Source organism: Aegilops tauschii, chromosome 5 (genome assembly GCF_002575655.3).
Source record: "Aegilops tauschii subsp. strangulata cultivar AL8/78 chromosome 5, Aet v6.0, whole genome shotgun sequence".
NCBI lineage: Eukaryota > Viridiplantae > Streptophyta > Magnoliopsida > Poales > Poaceae > Aegilops > Aegilops tauschii.
In genome coordinates this window covers 513,243,066-513,253,499 of record NC_053039.3, presented here as the reverse complement: position 1 = coordinate 513,253,499, position 10,434 = coordinate 513,243,066, and the positions used below count along the sequence as shown (strand labels likewise).

The following is a 10,434-nucleotide window of genomic DNA, read 5'->3' as shown; positions in this document are numbered from 1 at the left end:
CCAGTTCCATGATGCAAACGTACCATCCACGAGCTCCTTGACTTTTTTTTGCGAGCTCGTGGATGGTCCTTGACTAACGGAAAAGGATTGTCAGTTAGAGCATGTGCAACAGATGACGCAAAACAATGATCGTGCCAAATTTATTTATTTATTTGCCGTTTGGGGCATTTTGGACCAAAATCCAGCTCTAGCGGATGCCCTATCTCTATTTGGTGCCCAAAAGCTTTTGCAAATGCCCTATTTTCTTGCTACAGGTTGTCGAAAAAAGGTTGTGAGCGGAACCCAACATCTAGTGAACTTTCATAACCACCACCCCGCCAGCCACCGTGACGCACCGCCCTATCCCGCCCCTCGGTGACTTCCACCCTGACCCCCCGACCGCGTCGAGCTTGCTACGCGGTCGCCCCGTCCCTGCGACACCGGCCGCCCCATGCAGTCCCTCAGCGTTGTTTGCCGCAACCCCCATTCAACACCGAGCTCGAGACGCGGCACCCAATCCGCCGCCATCCCCGAGCTCCCGCCGTCGTCCCTGAGCACCTCGTCGCCATTCCCGAGCTCCTGCCACCGTCTTCGAACTTCCCTACCACTGGATTACGTCATCACCATCGATGTCCCTGTCAAGCTCCTCCCTGCTATCGGATTCGCCGCCTAGCCCCCCCCCCCCCCCCCCCCCCCCACGGTCGTCGGATCATCATGTTTCATGTGGTTTTCAATTTTCTAGCCACCGGCTTTTGGGTAATGCCACCTCAAATTGGTTTTTACTCATTTGTTTCAACTGCCTTAGATTGATATGATATTTGTCCTTTTATTTGCATTCACTCGTTGCTATCTCTTTAGTTTGGTTTTTATTCACCCTTACCTCTCTATTCTTTTTCGCATCCAATCTATTCTAAATCTTCACAAGTGTACTAACTGAAAGTGCTCATGGTCAAACCAACGTCCTTGACTGCGACTGACCACAACCAACAGTAAAATCGTTTTGGTGCGGCGCTCATCTCTTTGGATGTTTCCCGTTTAGGCCTTGTACAATGTAGGTGCTTAGAAAAATAAATTGAATTTTTTTAAAGCACCGGTGTCTATTTTTACAGAAGAGACGCCTAATTAAGCTTCTACCTTGTACAAATAAGCACCGGTGCTTAAGGAAAGACTGGTTTATTTTTCTAAGCACCTCCCCTAAACACCTTGCATTATGCAAGGCCTTAAACTGCCACTTCCCCCTATCCTATCTACAGTACATGTGGTGTGCGGAGCCGAAGCGACAGCCTTACACCAAACTGGAAATTGAACCGCTAACTCGGCAACAGAACGCCCGCGTCGCCTGGCCCTGGGTGACTCGGGCGGAACGTTGTTGCTAGCGCCGCCGCTGCTCCTTTCTACACGCCTCGCCGCGCCGCTGCCGGAGGACGCCGCTGGCAAAGCTCACGCGGCCGGTGGCGGCGGCGGGGCGCCTTCTCGCGACGGCCTTCGATCTGTAGGGCGGCACGTCGGCGCGCGTCGGGACTCGGCTGGGTCGTGGCGACCAGCGACTGTTCTCGATGTCCTCCTGTGGGGCGTGGTGACGGCTACCGGCGGCATGGCGGCGAGGCTGTGCCGGAGGCGCGGGGCCGGTACAGTGCGACGGCCAGATCCATGCGCTTTGTGGCGGCAGTGCTCCTGCTAAGCATTGGATTTTGGCCATAGGGGCGCCTCGGTGGATTTGGCCGTGGTGTTGTGGCCAAGTTGGCTGCGGTGCCGTGGTTCTTGCCTGGTGGACAGATCTGTCTTTCGTGCTTCAGATCCGGTCATGTCTGCTTTTGGTCTATAGGCCTGGATAGGGCTCTCTTTGGCCAGATGGCACTCACCGGTGATGTGCTCCGCCGACGGTGTTGGTCCATGATGATCACTCCGGTCAGCGGCGGCCTCGTTGCGGATTGCGATGGCCACCGAAAGATCTTCGCGGGGATTACTCTCTTCAGATCCGGTGGTTTTGTTCGGCGACGAGATTCAAACGGTGGACAACGACTTGACGTAGAGGATATGGTTGTACAGCGGCGAGCAGCTGCTAGGATCGTGGAAAAGCGGTGGCGACAACATATGTTTGACTTCGATGGTTGTGCTTTCGAGTACCCGGTCTCGAGCTTCGAGGTGAAAACCTATGTCTGACACGAGTGGTCATACATGGCAATGGTGATGTTTTTGCGTCATTCCGTTGTTGAAGGCATTGCTCGTATATGCTTAGACTGATTCTTCATGGTGAAAACTTAGAGTCCGACCTTTGGTGGTTGGATCCGGTGACGGCGATGCTCGAGCATCGCTCCCTTCATGAAGGTGTTGCTATTGAAGAACCCCGTTGTCCTTATGGTGTCATGAGATGGTTGGTGTGGATATGGTCATTGTTGTAGTTTGTCGATCGCGGATTTGTTCGCTTCGGGGTTTTCTCTCGCTTAGGCATAGCTTTGGTCTTATATGACTTTACTATTTGGTAGAGGTTTTTTGTGTGCGTTGGTGTTGGCTGTGTGCATCTTAGTTATGCAGAGGTCGGGTGTGTTCTCATCGTGTTTGTATCAACTTGATGCTTCATTTTGAGTCAATAAAATCCACCCTTTGTCGAAAAAATCTACCTCTTTAAAAGCACTTATGTTTGTCACCTTTAAAAAGATGTTAATAGCATTCAATAAAATGTTGTGACCTTCTAAAAATGTTAAGGCGTTTTGAAAATATATCGATGTGGCATTTTTAAAAAGAAATTGTACTATGCTTAAATATATTTATGTAATTCAAAAAATCTACCATTCAAAAAATGTACTTACATTAAAAAATGCTCACACATTTCAGAAAAAAATATTCATAAAGTTTTCAAAAATTGTTATATAACCTCCGTCATAAATTAGTTGTCCTAGATTTCTCTAGATATGGATATACCTAACACTAAAACATGTCTAGATATATCTGGACAAATCTAAGATTAAGGCAACCAACTCGGGACTGAAGGAGTACAATGTAAAAAAATGTTTGCATAGTATAAAAATAATTTTGTGTATAATTTTAAAAACATTTGACATGTATTGACAGAAAAACATTTAAATTTTAACTTTTATTTCATAATAAATGTTAATCATGCAAAAAAATTCAATGTGTATAACAAATGTTTCAGATGTACACAAGAAAAGTATAAAGAGTGTTGAAAAAGTAGGCATGTATTGGCAGAAAAAATGAAAAACCGATGAAAAATCAATAAAAAACATATAAAAAAGAAAGAAAAAAACAACACAAAAGGTTCTAAAACCGGTCAACCCAGTCCACGGAACTTTTCTAAAACCGCTGCCGTGTCTACAGTATTGGGCTGACCCGTTTGTGGAGCGCCATGCGCTAGCTAACTAAGTTGGAGTTTGCCTTCCAAACCGTATTTGATGTGGGGGGTTTGATCCCACGCGCTGGCTTTTATTTAGTTCTAAAAAAAGGATCTCTCGCGCAATACATAGAGGAGAAAAAAATAGCTCTGCCGGAAGAAAGAGCCACGTCGACGTGCGGCATCGCTATTCGCTACTCCATCTCCACCGCCTTCGCATCGACATCGGACATCGGCCGGACTCGCCTTCTTCGAGTTCGATCGAAGCAACACTACAGAAGTTGAAACAACAGAGGAGGATGCCAAAGAGACCCTCGTACGACGGGCGCGTCGGCCGGAAGCGCCGCCGCCGGCGCCTATACCTCGTCAAGAACGACGGGGAGGCTATATACGGCATCCGCAAGTTCGATCTACCGTCGGACCCTCCTTCCTCCCTATTCCTCCCAGGATGACGACGGCCACCCGACGGCGCAGCACCTTCCGAGGGCTCCTCGTCCGCCTTGAGGCTTTGGCGAGCAGGTTCTTCGCGGCTAAAGGCAACAAGATCATGGTCATGGATACCAGCCAGTGCGAGCGCATCGTCCCCGACGTCCGCACGTGGGTCGCCCTCTGTTGGGATATCCTCCTCACGTGGGCTGTGAGGAGATGACCATTTGAGGCCTTTTTAGGCAGCCCAAAGAGGTGCAGAAGCCCACTATACATTAGGGTTATGACCTAGGGTCATTTTGAACTTTGCACGTGAGTGGATGGGATGCTTTACGTCCATCCAACAGCCATCACCAAATATGACGAAAATCAGTTCATCTTTCAAGAGAGAAGAAGAGAGAAAACCAAGAGATTAAGGGAAGAAGAGGAAGATTAAACGAAGAAGCAAATGGAGCTCCTCCCCAAGGTTGTGATGGTCCAGATCCACTACCTTGTCTCCTTCAAGCTTCGGTTCCACCATCTTTGGTGAGATTATTCCAATCCCTAGTTCTTGAGCTCCAAATCTTGTTGTGTTCATCCAAAATTCAGAAATCTTGATGTATGAGATCCTTTAGTGATGTCTAGAGAAGAACTTATTGTATCCCACATTTGATAATAGTGGAAGAGGATTTGGGTGGCTTCGGCCCGTGGTTTTCCCCCTCAAGTTGGGGGGTTTTTCACGTAAAATCTGGTGTCTCTTTATTGATGCTTGGTGCTGTCCAGAAACTTACTCCTACCACAAGACACTAGGCTGAGGAGTGTCTTGCCTGTTGAGTAACATTTCCTGCCTCCATTTATGCTGCTGCATATGTTTCCTTCCGTGCCAAGCAATGATCCTTGAGTTAGTACATGATGTGGTGCTGAGATTATCTTGTTTCCGCTGCAGTTTTCAGTTAACCACAAGTGCATTTGTGTGCTAATTCCCAACAGAGTGGCATGAGAGCCTTGGTTGCTTAGAAGGTTGCAAATCCCAGTTGCTTGATTGTTGCTGGAAGAGCTGCTCACAATGGCTTTGGAAGAAAGCGCTACTACAAGTGGCATTGATAAAACTTGATTCTTCCAATTACTCATTATGGAAGCCCATGATGGAAGACATCCTTTATTGCAAGGATTTGTATGAGCCAATTGTGAAAGACAAGATACCCACCGGTGTCACGGAAGAAGAATGGAGAGTGTTGCACAGAAAGGCAGTAGGTATGATTCGGTTGTATATCAACCACAATATTTTTCACCATGTTGCAAACGACACAAATGCTTATGAGATGTGGCAGAAGTTGGAGTCTATGTATGAGAGGAAGACATCAATGAACAATGTCTCGGTGATCAAAAGACTTGCAAAGCTTGAGTACCGAGATGGCACAAATATGATTGAGCATTTGAATGTCTTCCTGTGACGCCCGGATAATTAAGCTACAGTAAACCCTCGCTAATGGTGTCATGTCATCAGCATTACTGCTCCCAATCCTCGCTTGATCCAAATCTTAGTTCAAACTCAAATTCAAATTAAAGCTCAAAATTCAAATTTCTCAAACACACAAAATAAAATGTTCAAAGTGTGGAAAATATTCCATAACTAATTATAGTGGTGACCCTACATTTTTATAAAGTGATTAATTGCACTAAACTAAATAAAACATTGGCTAAAATAATAAGCTAAATGCTGTCAAAATTTATAAAAACGCTAAACTATTCTTTTTAAACCTCAAACTATTATTGGGAGTGGCATAAGTTACTAGTGTTGAATTAGGGGCTAGTGTTGTATTTTGTAAAACTAAAACTATAATAAAACTAAATAGAAGATAGAAAATATAAAAAGAAAAGACAATGCAGAGTAAATAAAAGGAGAGAGGCCCCCGCCCCACCAGAGCCAGCCCGAGCCGCTGGTGGGATAAGACCAACCCTCCCCCCCCTTTCAGCCTCGTCAGCACCCAGATATTTCCTTTCCCCCCTCGCTCGTTCCCCTCTCCCTCGTGCGCTCGCTCCTCCCTGGACCCTGTCATCGCCCTGCACTCCGAGATCCCGCGGCCACCAGTGTTTCCCCGCCGCCCCGACGTGCCCATGAGCTCCACCCGCGTCCGCTACCCCGACTCCGACCACGTACGTGGGCTGGGAGCCACCGGAACGCTCGTTGCCTCCCGTTCTTCAACCTCCAGCCGCTGTGCTCATCGCCGCCGTCTCGCTCCTCCAGGCCTCCCCCGAGCCCGCTTTAGCACACCTGTAGGAGCCCGGTGAGCAACTCTCGCCTCGCCTTCCGATTCCCTCGTCGTAGACGCTGTAGCCGCCGTCCCCGAGTTCGTCCGAGCCTCCCGTGTACGCATGCGCGTATGTGCGTGCGTGATGTGTTGCTCCTGCGCCCTGCTTGCTGCTGTGTCGTCGCTGCTACTGCTAGTGCTGCTGCCGCCTATCGCCGCCGTCTTCTGCTACTTCTCCTGCCTGCTGGCCGCCACGCCGCTCGTCGCCGTTGTCTTTTCCACGCCCGGCGTCGTGCCCCCGCTCCCGCTCGTGTCGCCGCTTTCCGCTGACGCCCGGCCACCCCCGCTGCTCTCTGCCGTGCGCACGGGCTGCTCGCGCCACTCCTCCCGTGCCACCCGCTCGCTCCGGCCTCGTCCAGGCCATTGCCCCGGCGCCCCTGGCTCCGGCGACCCGGGCCCGTTCCCGACCGCGCCCTGGCCGCCCCTTGACCGCGCCCCGCCTCTGCCCCGCGACTGCGCGCCCGCCGGAGCTCTGCCGCTCGGGCCGCCCGTGCACCCGCCTCCTCCTCCAAGCGACGCGCCGCCCTGCCCTGCAGCCCCGCCCGCCGCGCCGCGCGTGGCCGCCGGCCTGCACACCCCCCCTGCGCCGCTGTTCGCCGCCGGCACCGCCCTGGGCTCGGCCTCCGCTCGGGCGCCCGCACGCCCCAGCGCCCGATAATCGTTTCACCCGCTAAGGCCTTGTGGGTCGCTGACCAGAAGGGCCCACGCCCCTGCCTAAAAAAAGGTTAAAAATAATATTAACAAAAAATTAATTAATTAATTAATTAAATATTTAATTAACTTAATTAATTAATCTTAGTTAACCTAATGAAGTAGATTAGTTAATTTAAAACTGCAGTTAGCAAGATGAGCCAATGACAAGTGGGACCCAAACCCTATTGACCAGTCAAATGTTGACTGGGTCAATTCTGCTGACTGTACCCCTCCTGGACCCCATTGGTCATACACTCAGGCTAGTGTAGAGCTAGGTGACAAATGTTTATTCTGTTTTTAATTCGAATTAATAATAAATCTAGAAAGACATTAAATTTTGGAAATTAATAAAAAATAATTCGTAACTCGGATGAAAAGGTTTTATACATGAAAGTTGCTGAGAACGACGAGACGAATCGGAATACGCTCTCCGTTCATCTGTCACATGCCCCTAGCATAGCGAACATCGAACTTTTCCCCACCGGTTCCTCTGTCTGAAAATGCCGGATTTCGGGAAAACTTTCTCGGATGTTTTCCCCCTTTGCCGATATCGCGTAGTACTATGTTAGAGCACCCATAGCACTGCTTATTGCCTGTCATGCATCTGTTTGCTCTATATTTACTGTTTCTTCCCCCTCTTCTCTCCGATAGACCCCGAGACCGCTGTTGATGTCCCTGTGATCGACTACGTCGACGACGACCCTTCTTCCCTTTCAGCGGAGCTTCCAGGCAAGCCCCCCCCTTTGATCATCCCGATATCGCCCATTCTATTCTCTCATGCTTGCATTAGATTTTGCTACTGTTATTGATTGCTCCTGTTCTGATGCATAGCCTGCTTTTGTACCTGCTATTGTTACCTACCTGCTTACCCTAAACTGCTTAGTATAGGTTGGATAGTGATCCATCAGTGATCTCCACCTTGTCCTTGTTGCCCCTGCTTCATCTTCGACGACTCGATCAACGTGATCGATGACCAGAGCCTGACACGTCACATCACATCACGCCCCTTTAGTTGCTCGACTCTGCAGAGCTACTATCGAGTGCCAAGGGTGATCCCTCGTAACGCACTCCTGATGATAATTCTGTAGTGTAGCTATTCGGTCGTGGTCATCGAGGGTGATTTCCTCTTTCACCATTCCCGATACGGCTCTGTCGTGCAACACCTCAAGTGTGAACCTCGAGGGTGGTCCCTCTTACGTTCACCTTGGTGATTACATTGAGTGGAATCCACCGGGGGTGATTCCTCGGGTTTTCCCCTTGATGTCTGGACACACGGTTACCTTGACTTTACTTGAGACATTGGTGAAAGTCGGGCGGGCCCGGAGAGCACCCGTGCGAGGTGACAGTGGCGGCTGGCTGTTTAGCGGTATCACCCAGGAGGGGGTGATAGCTCCGGACTTGTCCCGACAGCCGTCACTTCTTTTAATAATGCACTAACAGGTTGGGTATTTGTTCTGAGTTGGCCTCTGGCCTTTACGCACTAACCACCACGCGAGAATAGTTATGGGCCTCGACGTCGTGGTATCAGCCGAAGCTTTGGCAGACGTCCAGTTCAGCATTGCGGCACGGCCTGGTCGGCGCCCCAGTGGAGGTGGCCTGTATCGCCCTGCGCGCAACGATCCGGAGTGCAACGGGCGATGGGCCCAGACCCCGGAGTGCTTAGGATGTAGACCGGCGGGGACCTCTCTGCTGAGCCTAGGTAGGGCTGCGACGTGTTGATCTTCCGAGGCCGGGCATTGACCCCAGAACGGTGTGTCCGGCCAGAGTGATCGAGCATGTTGGAAAACGTGGTGCACCCCTGCAGGGAAGATATATATTCGAATACCGTGTCCACGGTAATGGACGTTCAGACTTGTATCCTGATCTTATACAACTAGAAATGGATACTTGATATGTGATGGATATGTGGCTCCAGGATTGCTTTCTCGCAGGGAGTCGAAGAAGGATCTCTACGCATTAATTCTACAACATGCTTGTTAATTATAAACTGTTATTCTTTACTCTTCTACCTGCTGCAAGATGCTTGGATCTGCTTGAAGATGCTAGTCTTCGATAGGCTAGGCCTTCCCCTCTATTCTGGCATTCTGCAGTTCAGTCCACAGACACAGCCCTTCCATTTGATACCAATGCATACTTAGCATAGATCTGATGCTTGCGAGTACTTTGGATGAGTACTCACGGTTGCTTTGCTACCCCTTTTACCCCTTCCTTCTTCTTTCCGGTTGATGCAACCAGATGGTGGATCCTTGGAGCCAGATGCCACCGCCGACGGATGCTACTATGTGGAGACCGCCAACGACTAGGAGTAGTTAGGAGGTCCCAGGCAGGAGGCCTTGCCTCTTCGATCGTGTTGCTTTTGTGCTAGCCTTCTTAAGGCATCCTTGTTTAACTTATGTCTATACTCAGATATTGTTGCTTCCGCTGACGCTTGTGTATCGAGCTTGTATTGTTTTATTTGTGTCTAGAGTTGTGTTGTGATATCTTCTCGTGAGTCCCTGATCTTGATCGTACACATTTGCGTGTATGATTAGTGTATGGTCGAACCGGGGGCGTCACACTTCCAATGCCATATAAATCAACTTTCAGCCATGAAGATCAACTTTGAGGATGAGGTGCAAGCATTGTTGCTGCTGAGTTCCATGCCTGATAGTTGGAACACGCTTGTTGCGTCACTTAGCAATTCAGCTCCGGATGGGAAGCTGACTTTGGAGATGGTGAAGAACACTATGCTGAATGAAGAAGCCAGAAAGAAGGAAAAGGGTGATGCCTCTTCTTCTGATGCGTATGTGGCTGAAACCCATGGGAAGAATGAGAACCGTGGACGCAGCAATACAAGATTTCAGCAAGGCAAAAATAAATCCAGGGGGAGATCAAAGTCAAAACAGAGAAAAGATATTACTTGCTTTCATTGTGGCAATCCGGGACACATAAAGAGCGAGTGCAGGAAGTACAAAAGAGAGCTTGCAGAGGGGAAACTCACAAAGAAAATCGAGCAAAAGGCTGAGAGCAGTTCAGCCATGACCGCAACAGATGAAGACTATCTAGTCATTGAAAATGAAGATTGCTATAGTGTTGTTCGTGATGATGCCATGAGTTGGGTTGTGGATTCAGGTGCGTCCTTCCACATCACATCACACAAGGAGAATTTCACATCTTACACTAGTGGTGTTACTGGCCAAGCGAGGATGGGAAATAGTGGTTCGTCAGCAATTGTTGGCAAGGGCTCTATATGCATTGAAACAAACACAGGTTGCAGATTGGTGCTCGATGATGTGAGGCATGTTCCCGACATAAGGCTGAATTTGTTGTCAGTGGGCAAGCTTGATGATATCAAACATCCTAGTTATTTTTGTGAAGGAAAATGGAAGCTCACCAAAGGCTCTTTGATTGTGGCTCGAGGAAGCAAGCAAGGTAATCTCTATGTGACTAAGACCAAGTTGTGCAATGAGGTGTTGAACATTGCTGAAAAAGACACTTCGGTTGAATTGTGGGACAAGAGGCTTGGGCATATGAGTGATAAGGGCATGCATGCTCTTGCTCGCATGGAGTACCTCCCTGAGTTGAAAGGTATATCCTTGAAACCCTGTGCACATTGTTTTGCTGGCAAACAACATAGGGTTGCATTTCGTACACTCCCTCCATATTATGCAGAAAATGTTCTTGATATTGTGCACACGGATGTTTTCTCCATGACTG

The 10,434-nt window shown here is 49.1% G+C and overlaps 1 long non-coding RNA gene across 1 annotated transcript; it reads left to right on the top strand.

Moving 5' to 3' along the window:
- Positions 1 to 5,726: 5,726 nt before the first annotated feature.
- Positions 5,727 to 9,173, top strand: LOC141022451 (uncharacterized). Its single transcript, XR_012183754.1, has 2 exons — positions 5,727 to 6,021; positions 7,390 to 9,173. It is a non-coding gene; the product is annotated as an uncharacterized lncRNA (long non-coding RNA).
- The last annotated feature ends 1,261 nt before the right edge of the window (positions 9,174 to 10,434 follow it).